Source organism: Diabrotica virgifera, chromosome 8 (assembly GCF_917563875.1).
Source record: "Diabrotica virgifera virgifera chromosome 8, PGI_DIABVI_V3a".
Taxonomy (NCBI): Eukaryota; Metazoa; Arthropoda; class Insecta; order Coleoptera; family Chrysomelidae; genus Diabrotica; species Diabrotica virgifera.
In genome coordinates, this window is record NC_065450.1 from 220,774,541 (window position 1) to 220,790,849 (window position 16,309).

A 16,309-nucleotide genomic window follows, 5' to 3' on the forward strand; every position below is an offset into this window, starting at 1 on the left:
TTCTTCATAGTGGCCGTGTAACGATTTGGTGCGCAGTGTCAGGTAATGGATTATTGGACCCTAACTTTGTGAAAGACGAGCGTAGAAGACCCGTTACACTAAATCAAGTGCGATATAGACAACATATTTTGACACCATTTTTTATTCATCTCAGACAATTCTGTCGTGCCAGAAACATACAGTTGCATACACAATGGTTCAAACAGGATGGGGCTACTTGTCATACCACGAGAGCATCCTTAGATCTAATTCGATAAAATTTTGAAAACCGCGTAATTTCCCGTAACACGAATTTTCCTTACCCTTCTCATTCACCTGATCTAACAACTCTTGATGCGCTGAAACAAGCTGTTTTTACAGAAAACCAACCGGCAACTATTGATGAACTCCATGAAAAAATTTTGACCTTTGTAAGAAGAATGCAGCAGCCTAATTTTAATAACATGCTAAGCAATCTTGTTAAGCGTAATGAGTACTGCTTGGAACGCAATGACGAGCACTTTGAACACATTTTGTATAGAAGCAAAACTTAAAATTCGCATTATTTGAAATGTTGTTATTTAATTTTTCATGTTTAATAAAGCTTTAGTTTTTCAGTGTCGTTTGTTGTGGCGCATACTGTATTAACAAATTTTCAGCTTGCTATTAATAAACTTTTTTTTGGTACGCGGGATCAAGGCCTAAAAGCGGAACCTAAGGTTTTGCGAAGATGGTAAAAAAGTGCAATTATTTTTACGTCCAATGCACTCTTTCTTTGTTGACGGTGCAATTTGACGTATCAATTTCGTTTAACGCACATTTTTACGATCAGCAAGGTAATTCTACGAATTTTCTATTACAGTTAATGGGTAATAGCGAACTTAATTTCCATCGGCTGACACCAGAAAATTGGCGCAAGGAATACTCGTATAAATTCCAATACAGGAAGATGTAAACTGAGCACTTAAAGGACACTAAAGTAAGTATTTAGTGGCATGACTGGTACATTTTCCTTGCAGGAAATCCTTATAAATACAGCAAACAGAATGAATAAGTGAATGAATGAGCAGATCTGTTGGAATGTTTCAGTCACGGGATATGTATAATGAATATATTACATGTTTTTCTTTGTTTTACCAGGGTCGGCTCAACCCGAGGGTGCAAGGGGTGAGAGGCACCCAGGTGTCAAGTCCAAGGGGCTCAAGACAAACACTTGCTAGACGCAAACTTGCGCTTCTTGTCCTTAAAAAAAACTACAAATAAGAAAAATATACAAGTGCACTTTTGGTATTGTTTACAAACGCATTAATGCTTACTACACCTACGATTTTAAAATGAAATGTGAAACCCATTTAGATTAGGAGCAAAGTTCCGATTCTACTGACCTCACTGACAGGTCACCTTGTTTTTTTTTTATTTGTTTTAAAATACAATCTGTAAAATTATTCTATAGAACACTGAAAAACCTAAGAAGCAACAAAGAAAGGAAACTGAAACAAATAATGAACAAGGAAGGAACAATAATAAATAACGATAAGACAATAATGGAAAGATGGAGGGAACATTTCCAGCTAATACTGAATGGAAATCAAGCGAATACAATGGAGAAGGAAATCCACATCAAGAAAGTATCCATGAGAAGCACGGAAAATCCAGAAACTATAGAAAAAAAAGAACGGGAAGAAGCTATAAGAAAGATAAAGATTGGAAAATCACCAGGAAAAGATGAAGTAGCACCAGAAATGATGAAATATATAGGATTAAAAGCAAAAGAAAAATTGTTATACATATATTTTAACCTAATATGGAAGAGAAAAGTAATACCCAGAGAATGGACAAATGCAGTAATTATACCTATATACAAGAAAGGAAACACAAGAGACTGTAAGAACTATAGAGGTATATCACTACTATGTGTAGCAGCAAAAGTATACGAAACCATAGTAGAAAGGAAAATCAGAAAAGAAATACATAGAACATAAATTAGAGAACGTACAAAGTGGATTCAGGAAAGGACACAACACACAAGACCATATATTCACCATGCAAAAAGTAATAGAAAAAGCATTAAAGAAAAATAGAGAAATATATCTGAGCTTTATAGACATGGAAAAAGCATTCGACTAAGTCAAAAAAAGATATATGGGAAAGCCTAAAGAAGAAGCAAGTAAGTGAAGAACTGATAGAAGCAACAAAGAATATATACATGAAAACAACAAATACAGTAAAAATGTTAAATATATAGTCAAAACCATTTGAAACAACTCAAGGAGTTAGACAAGGGGGAAGTCTCAGCCCAGTGCTATTCATAAATGTAATAGATGAGATAGCGAAAGAATGTAAGAAAACTTTCAAGAAATACTGCATCATGAATTAATTCCATGAATTAATTCCAGTGTGCCAAAAGGGTTTTTACAAAAACGCTGTGTATATCAGGTGATATATTAAATACTGTAACTAACAGTGATTCTACTGGATGATATTCTAAAGAAGACAATCGCGGAAAACGGTAACCAGTTAATAAAATTATCAGAAGATATTGGTTTGAATAAAAAGAAACTCCTACTTTACGCCCTAAAAGGCAAAAACAAATTTCATCCCAAAAAGCAACCACAGACTTACCAACTCCGGGCAACTTACCGAAGTTATAAAAAAGTACCCTTCCAATAAGCGAAGCAAAGGAAACAGACTTGATGAAGACGTGCTAAGAAAGCCTTTTTCCAGAAGAGGTGCATGCTTGGATAACAAATTTAAAAGCGGTAATAATATCCTAGATCGAATTCCAGACGTAATGATGGGAGAATAATCGAAAGAAGATATTTTACCTGTAAATTTTCTAAAAAGAATGTAGATTAATTTTTTTATATTGGAATAATATACAGTTAAATTTTATTTAATAATTAAAAAATAGAAAAATAAAAACCAATAAAATCAAATGTTATACGCATTCAACGAGGTAAAACCAGATAAATATCACGTTGTATTTTTTTTTGTAAATACGTTTTTATAAATTAAACTTAAAATACATTATTCTAACTAAATATTAAAATCTCTACAATTTGACTATAACAAAAATGTTTGATATAAGATACAATTTCCTATGTTCAAACTTCCTAAAATCTTTAATCGCGATTATCTCTAAACAATAGTTTTATTAGTTGTCGGGTTTTCGCTCGAACCCCTCGATATTCTAAATTTATTCGCTTCTATCGCTAAATTTTCCAGCTCTACTAGTTTTATCTCTTTTTATCGCACAACTTAATATACTTTTCATCTTTTGCGGTATTTTGCCGGTTATTAGCGTGCTTATCACTGTATTTATAAACAAACGACAGATTTCTTACAAAAATAGAAGTATTATCGGATTTTCTATTTACAAAACCTGATTTGTTCGCGTATGTCATCTGTCATCTCGCACGCAAATAGATCATTCTCTAATATCTAAAACAGCTTTGCATACGGATAAAAAACAAGCTCGATCTAGAGTGCCATAAATAAAATACAGCGATGTTGTCGGTCGAAGACTTATCTTCATTTTCATATTTATGGCCCGACTTAAGGAGGATTTGGGATCTAACTAATGAAGCTGAAGTTACGACTTTACGTTAATTAGGTAATTCAAGATAAATCAGTGTAATATCAATATAAATGAAAAGCAAATACATTTTCTGATATCGCATACCTAATTCATTTCTCTTATTTACGAAGATTTTACAGCAGAGTTAAACATCGTGTGTGATACCCAAGGATTTTGCGGATGACGCATCATTAATTTTAATTCTCGTATTTGCGGAGTTTTATTAATTTTTCATTTTTTTAATCCAATCCTGAATTTCATTTATTGATAAATTCGCTAATATAATTTCGTTTTTTTTTTAGATTTGGTCTCCAGTTAGTTGGGAGTCTTTGGACATCATGTATTGTATTTAAATTTTTTTGACGTTTTTCAATTTCTTTCATCTTCATCGTATTTCTGATCATTAGACTTAGGCAAATATGCAAATAAAAAAGTATGAAACGTGCGCATAAATATGCAGTATTTTATGCAAAAATATGCAGTATTTTATGCAAAATATGCATATTTATCTAGAAAATATTCATGTAATAAAAAATATTTACAATATTTTTTTATTTACAAAATTACTTACAATATTATAAATACATAACATATACAATTATTTTAACATATAAATATTATTTAGAATTGTGATATCAATAGATTATCAAATGATGTTCAAAATTTTCTAATAAAAACGTATGGCTTCTATCTGAATACATATATTTGTAAATAGAAAAACTTCTTTCGACATAAACTGATGTAACTGGGGCATTTTTCAAATTTACTATAATAGATGGTTCTAAATTAAGTGGTTCGGAAAATGTCCCAGCTAGTACTTGAACCACTTCAAAAAGAACCTGGTAACCACTATTTTTCCATGGTTACTTTAAATTTTTGAAAAATTTCCTTTCCAATAGTACCTTTAACGTTTTGATAAAATGACTCAAATTCTTTTATTAAAACTGTACTCTCTAACAATGATAATTTGGAGACGTGTGTGGACGTATAATGCTACATTACAATGCATACTTGTGTTCACATAGAAAGTATATGCTGTGGGAATACATCGGCAATGAATGCCCTTTTGGTAGAAGGACCAGTACTACATGGAAACAAGAATCGAAAGTGAGCAAAAAAATACAAGAAAAATCAGGAGAAAGAAAAGATCCTTAATCAAAATCCAAAACAGAAGCAAAACTTATTCAAACTCAGTTTCACATGGAAATCCATAGCTAGTGAAGCAGCAACCAATGAAAATGCACGTGATGAAATAGAAATAACTGAGGGAAACATAGCTTCCCTAACTGAAGAAGATGAAAAAGAAAAAACATGTAACGACAGTTCTATTCCAGTTCAACAAGTTAAAGAACCAGAAACCGAAACTAAGTTAAAAATTTAAGTTAAAGATAAATTGGGTCCTATGTAAATTCGGAAAACGGCATAGGATTACGGAATACAGTAACTAAAGAAGTAAAGACATTTTGGATTGAGAAAGGTCTTCAGAATGTAAAAACCTTGATGGAAGTGTTTCAGCGTCAAAAAGAAATTTTGAAGGCATTACAAGCTATTTATACCATCTATGGTTTTTCGCAAACAAATCAGTGGAATAATAATTAAAAGAGATTGGCTGGCGTATTTTTCCTCAAATAGAATATTGTATTTTGGGTTTGTTCAGTCTTTGTACAACTTTTTTTCATCCTCTCCCCACCGTTGGGAAGTTATGATCAAATGCTTAAATAAAACTCCACTAAGCGATCTCATTTGCTACGAGCTAGTCCTTATAAGAACAAGCAGCACATGCCATAAGACCTTTGCCTAAAAGTTAAAACGCTTTCAAATCTGCTCTTCATACTCTAGACACTAATCAGCAAGCTGAAACAGTTCATGAGGCTAAGTATTTGTTGAAAGAATTGTCAAAAAAGAAACATTCATAATGAATGAGTTTTGGGTAACAATTTTAGAACGCATCAACGCTGTCAGTAAATCATTGCAGAGAGAGGAGGTTAAACTTCAAACTGCAGTTCAGCTTCTGAATTCACTTTTGGAGTTCTTAAAATTCCAAAAAGATAATTTTGCTTATTACGAGCAGAGTGCCTGCGACCTACAATACTCTGAATATTCTCTACTATACTCAAATTACTGAGCTGAGTCGTCGGTTGACAGTGTACGGGTCAATGAACTCAGTATTTGGTCTTTTGTGTTTTTCCAAAATTGAGTGATACTTAAATAAAGGAGTGTGCTTCAAAACTACATGAAAACTATCCTGATGATATTGAATCTGAACTTGAAAATCAACTAAAACAGTTCAAATATTTTATAGCCCAGCTTCAAACTTGCAGGGAAAACAATTTATTCCTGCTTCACAGTCATTTTGGGTTATTTTGCAACAGGCGAACGGACATTTTCAAAAAAAAATAATTAAAAACGAAGAAACCTAGGTTTCTTAAGGGGTCTCATAGCTTGGGTTGCCTAGGGGCCTCATGATTCTTAATTCGGCACTGCGGAGAATGCCATTTTAATCAAAAATTGTTTCTTATAAAAAGTCGTTTCTCATAAAATTGTAATCGTCCTCAAATAAATGTCGGTTCAGTCCTGGCCATTTCAATATTAAGTTGTTTACCTTACACGGCAGATTATGTATGCATATAAGCATGGATGTATGCACACACATCGTCGATTTCTCTTTAATGTATGTACATGCAAAATTAGACTGTTTCGTTTTCTTTAAAAAAGAGGAAATGCTGCCTGAACCCAGTAAGGAATGTAGTCCCTGCAAAACTATTCACTGACAACCGCGACGGCTATTTATAGTTGCCTATATAAATATATGTAAATATTGGAATAAAAATGACCTAACATTGTCAATCAGTGTCAGATTTAATATATAGTTCGATAGTTTTAATGAGGATGCCGTTGGGAATTTCGAAATGGAGGTCGAGAATATGTCGTTCCGACCATATTTAGTCTTCGACATTAATTAAACACTTACTACTAATAATGAGAGGAAATATTTAATATTTATAGATATTGTTTTGTTTCCTGTTTTCTTTTTACTGACAACAAGTGACGACCATTACATTAATTCATCAAGATCAGGCATTAGGCTCTTTGAATTATAATCATAAAGTAGTAAGGTCGTTCGAAGGAAACTTCTTTAAAAAGTGTAATTTTAGTTCAAGTATTGAAGTTTAAAATAGGACAAAACCTCGCAATTTTTACAGAATGGATCGATTTGCATGAAAATTTGTGAATAAGTAGTGGATAGCTCATGAATCAAAATCTATATGATGCCGAAAGGCGCTTTTACCATGGGGTGGTTGCCACCCCATCTCGGTGTTGGAAATTTTTGATTATATATTGACCGCAAAAGTAGGTAAAACATTCATTCTAAGTAAAGAACGTTCCATACATTTTTTTGATAAAATTAACAATTTTCGATTTATTCGCTATCGAAAGTGTTAGTTTTACTTAATATATCGAAAAAATCAATGTTTTTAATAAGTTTTCTGCTAATAGCTCCAAAAGTTGTCGTTTTATCAAAACAACTTTACTTAACAAAAATGTACCTTTTGAAACGATAAACAAAACCGTTTTTTTTTTTAGTTTTCTTTAAGACCAATACTAATCGAGCTATACTTTATTATATGATAAATTCGCTAATATAATTTCGTTTTTTTTTTAGATTTGGTCTCCAGTTAGTTGGGAGTCTTTGGACATCATGTATTGTATTTAAATTTTTTTGACGTTTTTCAATTTCTTTCATCTTCATCGTATTTCTGATCATTAGACTTAGGCAAATATGCAAATAAAAAAGTATGAAACGTGCGCATAAATATGCAGTATTTTATGCAAAAATATGCAGTATTTTATGCAAAATATGCATATTTATCTAGAAAATATTCATGTAATAAAAAATATTTACAATATTTTTTTATTTACAAAATTACTTACAATATTATAAATACATAACATATACAATTATTTTAACATATAAATATTATTTAGAATTGTGATATCAATAGATTATCAAATGATGTTCAAAATTTTCTAATAAAAACGTATGGCTTCTATCTGAATACATATATTTGTAAATAGAAAAACTTCTTTCGACATAAACTGATGTAACTGGGGCATTTTTCAAATTTACTATAATAGATGGTTCTAAATTAAGTGGTTCGGAAAATGTCCCAGCTAGTACTTGAACCACTTCAAAAAGAACCTGGTAACCACTATTTTTCCATGGTTACTTTAAATTTTTGAAAAATTTCCTTTCCAATAGTACCTTTAACGTTTTGATAAAATGACTCAAATTCTTTTATTAAAACTGTACTCTCTAACAATGATAATTTGGAGACGTGTGTGGACGTATAATGCTACATTACAATGCATACTTGTGTTCACATAGAAAGTATATGCTGTGGGAATACATCGGCAATGAATGCCCTTTTGGTAGAAGGACCAGTACTACATGGAAACAAGAATCGAAAGTGAGCAAAAAAATACAAGAAAAATCAGGAGAAAGAAAAGATCCTTAATCAAAATCCAAAACAGAAGCAAAACTTATTCAAACTCAGTTTCACATGGAAATCCATAGCTAGTGAAGCAGCAACCAATGAAAATGCACGTGATGAAATAGAAATAACTGAGGGAAACATAGCTTCCCTAACTGAAGAAGATGAAAAAGAAAAAACATGTAACGACAGTTCTATTCCAGTTCAACAAGTTAAAGAACCAGAAACCGAAACTAAGTTAAAAATTTAAGTTAAAGATAAATTGGGTCCTATGTAAATTCGGAAAACGGCATAGGATTACGGAATACAGTAACTAAAGAAGTAAAGACATTTTGGATTGAGAAAGGTCTTCAGAATGTAAAAACCTTGATGGAAGTGTTTCAGCGTCAAAAAGAAATTTTGAAGGCATTACAAGCTATTTATACCATCTATGGTTTTTCGCAAACAAATCAGTGGAATAATAATTAAAAGAGATTGGCTGGCGTATTTTTCCTCAAATAGAATATTGTATTTTGGGTTTGTTCAGTCTTTGTACAACTTTTTTTCATCCTCTCCCCACCGTTGGGAAGTTATGATCAAATGCTTAAATAAAACTCCACTAAGCGATCTCATTTGCTACGAGCTAGTCCTTATAAGAACAAGCAGCACATGCCATAAGACCTTTGCCTAAAAGTTAAAACGCTTTCAAATCTGCTCTTCATACTCTAGACACTAATCAGCAAGCTGAAACAGTTCATGAAGCTAAGTATTTGTTGAAAGAATTGTCAAAAAAGAAACATTCATAATGAATGAGTTTTGGGTAACAATTTTAGAACGCATCAACGCTGTCAGTAAATCATTGCAGAGAGAGGAGGTTAAACTTCAAACTGCAGTTCAGCTTCTGAATTCACTTTTGGAGTTCTTAAAATTCCAAAAAGATAATTTTGCTTATTACGAGCAGAGTGCCTGCGACCTACAATACTCTGAATATTCTCTACTATACTCAAATTACTGAGCTGAGTCGTCGGTTGACAGTGTACGGGTCAATGAACTCAGTATTTGGTCTTTTGTGTTTTTCCAAAATTGAGTGATACTTAAATAAAGGAGTGTGCTTCAAAACTACATGAAAACTATCCTGATGATATTGAATCTGAACTTGAAAATCAACTAAAACAGTTCAAATATTTTATAGCCCAGCTTCAAACTTGCAGGGAAAACAATTTATTCCTGCTTCACAGTCATTTTGGGTTATTTTGCAACAGGCGAACGGACATTTTCAAAAAAAAAATAATTAAAAACGAAGAAACCTAGGTTTCTTAAGGGGTCTCATAGCTTGGGTTGCCTAGGGGCCTCATGATTCTTAATTCGGCACTGCGGAGAATGCCATTTTAATCAAAAATTGTTTCTTATAAAAAGTCGTTTCTCATAAAATTGTAATCGTCCTCAAATAAATGTCGGTTCAGTCCTGGCCATTTCAATATTAAGTTGTTTACCTTACACGGCAGATTATGTATGCATATAAGCATGGATGTATGCACACACATCGTCGATTTCTCTTTAATGTATGTACATGCAAAATTAGACTGTTTCGTTTTCTTTAAAAAAGAGGAAATGCTGCCTGAACCCAGTAAGGAATGTAGTCCCTGCAAAACTATTCACTGACAACCGCGACGGCTATTTATAGTTGCCTATATAAATATATGTAAATATTGGAATAAAAATGACCTAACATTGTCAATCAGTGTCAGATTTAATATATAGTTCGATAGTTTTAATGAGGATGCCGTTGGGAATTTCGAAATGGAGGTCGAGAATATGTCGTTCCGACCATATTTAGTCTTCGACATTAATTAAACACTTACTACTAATAATGAGAGGAAATATTTAGTATTTATAGATATTGTTTTGTTTCCTGTTTTCTTTTTACTGACAACAAGTGACGACCATTACATTAATTCATCAAGATCAGGCATTAGGCTCTTTGAATTATAATCATAAAGTAGTAAGGTCGTTCGAAGGAAACTTCTTTAAAAAGTGTAATTTTAGTTCAAGTATTGAAGTTTAAAATAGGACAAAACCTCGCAATTTTTACAGAATGGATCGATTTGCATGAAAATTTGTGAATAAGTAGTGGATAGCTCATGAATCAAAATCTATATGATGCCGAAAGGCGCTTTTACCATGGGGTGGTTGCCACCCCATCTCGGTGTTGGAAATTTTTGATTATATATTGACCGCAAAAGTAGGTAAAACATTCATTCTAAGTAAAGAACGTTCCATACATTTTTTTGATAAAATTAACAATTTTCGATTTATTCGCTATCGAAAGTGTTAGTTTTACTTAATATATCGAAAAAATCAATGTTTTTAATAAGTTTTCTGCTAATAGCTCCAAAAGTTGTCGTTTTATCAAAACAACTTTACTTAACAAAAATGTACCTTTTGAAACGATAAACAAAACCGTTTTTTTTTTTTAGTTTTCTTTAAGACCAATACTAATCGAGCTATACTTTATTATATGTTAGCTCTTCTTCTTCCAATGCTCAATATTGTAGTTTCAAAGTCAAAAGACGGGAAAACTATGCATTTTTCGAGGATAATTTGTCCAGACTAATTTAAAGTATTTAAAAATATCTATCTCCAGAAATAAAAAAAGTCTCTAGCCAAAAATTAAGTGACTTATAATGAAAAGAATGTCAGTCTCTATTTTTTTCAGCAAAAAAGTGATCGTAAACAACCCCCTAATCACTATCCTAATTAAAATTAGTCACTGACAATATTTGGTTTTCTTTATTTATGTATTATTGATAAGTTCTAGAAGTTTGACCGGCTTAGAATAATTAGTTTAAAAAAAATGGAGGTAAAATCGAATAAAGAATTATTGTAGTTTGGAAAAATGGCCTTTTCTTCAGAATGGGAAGATTAGCATTAGAGATACGAAAAAATGTTTAAATACAAAATTGTAGCTTATTTAATTCCCAAGAAAGTAGTTTGCAAAAATTTTTTCGACGGCAAAAATTGAGTGAGCTATTAACAATTAAAACTTGTAATAACATACAAAAACCACCTTTACCAACCCTTTCAAAGTCACCTCTTTTTGCGACTGAGGATTTTAAAAAGATTTAATATTAATAGGCTTATAGATCTTGTAAAAGCCTACAAAATCCTTTTTTAACAAACTTTCTGTGATAAAAAATAAAAAAGTTACGGTTAAAAAATCCATACATTTTTTTGAAAAAGGAGAAATCCAATTAGAAGTATAATAATGTAAGTTAGCGGTGTTTTTAGTCATTGGCCTTATTCATTCTTCTTTTTTATGTATTATTACTTAATAGATTCTAGAAGTTTGACTGCCTTAAAATGATTACTTTCAAAAAAACTGGAGTTAGAAGCGAATAACGAATTTTTGTAGTTTGATAAAAAATGCCATTTTCTTCGGAATAGAAAGATTAGCATCAGAGATACGAAAAATGTTTAATTATTGAATTGTAGGTTATTTAATTCCCAAGAACTTGGGTTGAAACATTTTTTTCTACGGCAAAAACTGAGTGAATCGTAAATAAGTATTATCCAAAAACATTGATTTTTTCGATATAAAACTAACATGTTGTTCTGAAGCTATTCCCTTGTGGCATTTTTATAATTAACTATTTAGATGGGAAATAAGCCACAATTAAATTGAAAAAAAATGTATTAACGTTTCGACGCCCAAATCGGATGTCGTTGTCAAAATAGAATAATATACTACTAAATTAAACAAAAATGTTGTTGCTTAGTAAAAAATTCTTCTAATAATTGGTTGCCTTTTTAAAGACAGATCACATGCTATGATTTTTTTGTGAGAGATATTCTTGAGTTGGGGTTGATTTCATGTAATCGAATGAACTATCTTTCAGTAAAGTCGTCCCAGGAACGCAACTCATAAATATTGGCAATTCAGACATATATTGTATAATATATATTTGAATTGCCAATATAAATGAGTCAGATTAAATAAATTATTAGAAGAATATTTTACTAAGCAACAACATTTTTGTTTAATTTAGTAGTATTTTGTATTTTGACAACGACGCCCGATTTGGGCGTCGAAACGTTAATAAAATTATTTTTTTTTTAATTTAATTGTGGCTTATTTCCTATCTAAATAGTTAATTATAAAACTAACACTTTCGATAGCGAATAAATCGAAAACTATTAATTTTATCAAAAAAAAATGTACTGAACTTTTTTTGCTTAGATTCAATGTTTTTATCAACTTTTGCGGTCAAAATATAATAAAAAATTTCCAACCCCGAGATGGGGTGGCAACCACCAACATTGTAAAAGCGCCTTTTGGCATGATATAGATTTTGATCCTTGGACTATCCACTACTTATTCTCAAATTTTCAAGCAAATCGATCCATTCTGTAAAAATTGCGAGGTGAAAAGCTTTGGTTCCTGGACTATTTATTTATTCAACAAATTCATTTACATCAATTTAAATAATGTTCATTCGACTCGAATTAAGGTGATACAGTAGCGATCAACAGGTAGCCAAAACGCGTTCCAAGATTGCGGCTGTAATTTTGAATATTTTTTCGAGATATTTGGCACACGTATTTGTAATATAATAAAGAATGGCGGTACAGAGCCCAATTTGAAAAATATATTAATATATGGAAATTATTAAAAATTATATTAAATTATATTATATATTAAAAAACGAGCATGTACCGCCATCAAGAAGAAAAAAAAACATTTTCTTCAAATAAACTTTTTTATCCGATGTCTGGATTTTGTGTCATTTTGGAACTACTAATGAAATAAAAAATTTTAGTAGTTCCAAAATGACACAAAATCTAGGCATCGGATAAAAAAGTTTATTTGAAGAAAGTGTATTTTTTTGTTCTTCTTAATGGCGGTACAGGCTAGTTTTTTTAAATTGTATTTAATTACAAATTAATTTCCACATATTAATATATTTTTCAAGTTGGGCTCTGTACCGCCATTCTTTATTATATTACGAATACGTGTGCGAAATATCTCGAAAAAATATTCAAAATTACAGCCGCAATCTTGGAACGCGTTTTCGCTACCTGTTGATCGCTACTGTTTCCTCTTAAGTTACAATTCTTTTAAGATTATAAATCTCCGACATATCCCAGAAAACGGCAGTTCTCGCCAGTGGCGCACAACACCCCTATATGCGACACTTTGTACACGAAATTTTCGATTTCCTAAATCTGACTGAATTGAAAATTGGGCCAAATCCAATCTTAAAAAGACTCGTTCATCCATATGCCAACCATCTATTTTGGTCCAAGGGTGTGGATTTTACGGCCCTTCATATGTAGAGTCTGTTCTTCGTTCTCGTTCCCCAAAACTCCCAAAAATTTCGAAAATTTAAATCCGACCTTTACGGGATTCTAATAGTACTGATCATTACCTTTCCAACGCTTATCTAATTTTAAAAATCGGTTACACCATTCAAAAGTTACCAAGCTCAAAAATATAACTCAATTTCTATTTAAAATGGGGAAAATATTTGTGAATATGTTATGTGGGTATGAGTGTGTATGTGTGTGGAAAAGTTACACCGATCTGAATTTTTTTCAGTGTTTCAAGAGGGGGACCGATTTAGAACCGGTGTAGTTTGTGACTTTTGACCACCCATAAGCCAACTATAGGACTGGGTAGGTACAAAACGGCATATTTTTGTGGGGTATATATCTTAGGTTCAAGGATAGACAGAAAACCGCAAATACACCAAATCAATAGCGTTGAGTTAAGTTTTCAAATGGTCAGGATCAGAAATACACACGGCTCAGTATACCCGAAAAACTGAAAACCTAAAGGAGAGGGGTAGAAAAATTGATCAGGAAGATAATAAACTGGAAACCAGTAAAAAATAGACCAAGAGGAAGTCCAAAAATAAGATGGAAAGATAAACTGCTAGACGATATATCAAAGATGGAAATTGCAAACTGGAAAGAAAAGATTCAGGACCGGAAAGAGTGGAAGAAGATAGTAGAGAAGGCATAAAAACATCACAATCTATGAACGACGACCTAAAGGAAACTGCGGAATAATCCGCAGAGACTAAGCTCATGGTATTTGAGCGACCTATACTCTAACAAGAGTGAAGTATATATACAGGGTGAGGCAGATAAAAGTCCTATTAGAAATATCTCGAGAACTAAAGGAACCAGAATCATGAAAATTGGAATGAAGGGGTTTTGAAGAGTGATCTCTTTAATGAAAATATTTTCATCGATTTGCTACTTCCGGTTATACTGGAAGTGGCTTATAACTTCGTTTTTTTTTTTAACGGAACATCCTGTATATTTTTACATTTTTGGATTCTCCTGGATGTCTTCTTTCTTAAAATATGAGGTTTTGTAATGTTATACAGGGTAGTTTAAAAGATAATTACGTTTTTTTTTTCTTAATTTCCTAGCAACATTCACACCCTGTAGAATTGTAGTAGTTTGACATCAAAAACTCTATTTGTTATGTTCAAATGATTTTTAATATAGTCTACTATTGTTAAAAATTGTTAGTATAGCTAAATGTTGGATTGGACTATACAGGGTTGGTCGAAACTCGGAAAGAGTATTTTCTGAGTTTTCTTAAATGGAACACCCTATATTTTATTATCGTAATGAAACGATATTTTATGTTACTTTTTTATTTCTTAAGCATTCCTCTATATCTAACTGCTTTAATTTGTGAGTTATTGGTGATTCAGGCCAAACATTAATTTCAACAAAAAATAGGTGAAATTTTATTAGGCTGGCCGTGAAAATATTCAATCACAAATAATTTTTCGGAAATAAATACATATTAATATTAACTGATCTTTAAAATTGCCAATAATGGTTGAGCTATCAAAATACCTACGTAGTTAACATTCTTGGCGCGATTAACAATTAAGCACAAATTAAAGCATTTAGGTATAGGGAATGCTTAAGAAATAAAATAGTACCATAAAATGTCTTTCCATTACAATACTAAAATACAGGGTGTTCCATTTAAGAATATTCATAAAATCGTCATTCCGAGTTTCGACCAACCCTGTATACTAAAATTTAACATTTAGCTATACTAATAATTTTTAATAATAGTAGACTATATTAAAAATCATTTTAACATAAATAGAGTTTTTGATATCCAACTAATACAATTCTGCAGGGTGTGAAAGTTGCTACGAAATTAATAAAAAAACGTAATTAGCTTTTAAACTACCCTGTATAACATTACAAAACCGCATATTTTAAAAAAGAAGACATCGAGTAGAATCTAAAAATGTAAAAATATACAGGGTGTCCCATTTATAAAAACGAAGTTTTAAGTTACTTCCAGTATAACCGGAAGTGGCAAATTGATGAAAATATTTTTATTAAATAGATCACCCTTCAAAACCCCTTCATTAAAATTTTCATGATTCTGTTGCCTTTAGTTCTCTAAATATTTCTAATAGGCCAGTTATCTGCCTCACCCTAATACACCCTCAATAGGGTTCAGCTCACAATGATAAGAAGGAAGGCGCAGAACAATAATTATGTTCTTATCGCGAGCCATTTCGTCGATAACATATTTTTACTTTTAAAATAAATTTGTTTTAAAGTGATTTACTCGATTACTCTTGATAAAAAATTATAGTAACTCCGAGGTGTAAAGGCCAACATAATCCATAAATATGCTGCATCTATGTGTTAAGCAATAACTATAATTTTTTATATATAAAAAAATCAGCGGCACCGGTTTCCTAGCGGCACTTCTATCCAGGTACTCGTAAAGAACTCTCTCTGTATAATATAAGCTAGAGGTCCTCCCTGACATGACTATGGAAAGCGTGGGCTGGGTCGTACTTTGTGCGAAATAATAGACTATAAGTATCTCAAAGAACAACGCTTGAAATATTGTCGGTGGTACAGATTTACGGAGTACTCGGTACTCGAGGAGTACTCAAGAGTAGGACGATAGAACGCCGCACGTCGACGTATTTCTTCAGAGTCAAGAGTACCACCGCCACACGGGGTTAATTTATATAAGATCCCACCAGAGGCGGAGGTGGATAATGAAGAATGATTGTATAACAGTACCAGATGCTTTTGTTTTTATAATTCAAATTCATGATAATTGGCTGTATTTAGAAAAAAGGAAGAATGAGGAATATTAGCGGAGGATATCAGATACTTAGTTCAAAGGAAAAATGAGAAATATTGGCGGAGGATACCAGATAATTAGATCAAAGGAAAAAATGAGAAATTTTGGTGGAGGATGCTAGATACTTAGATC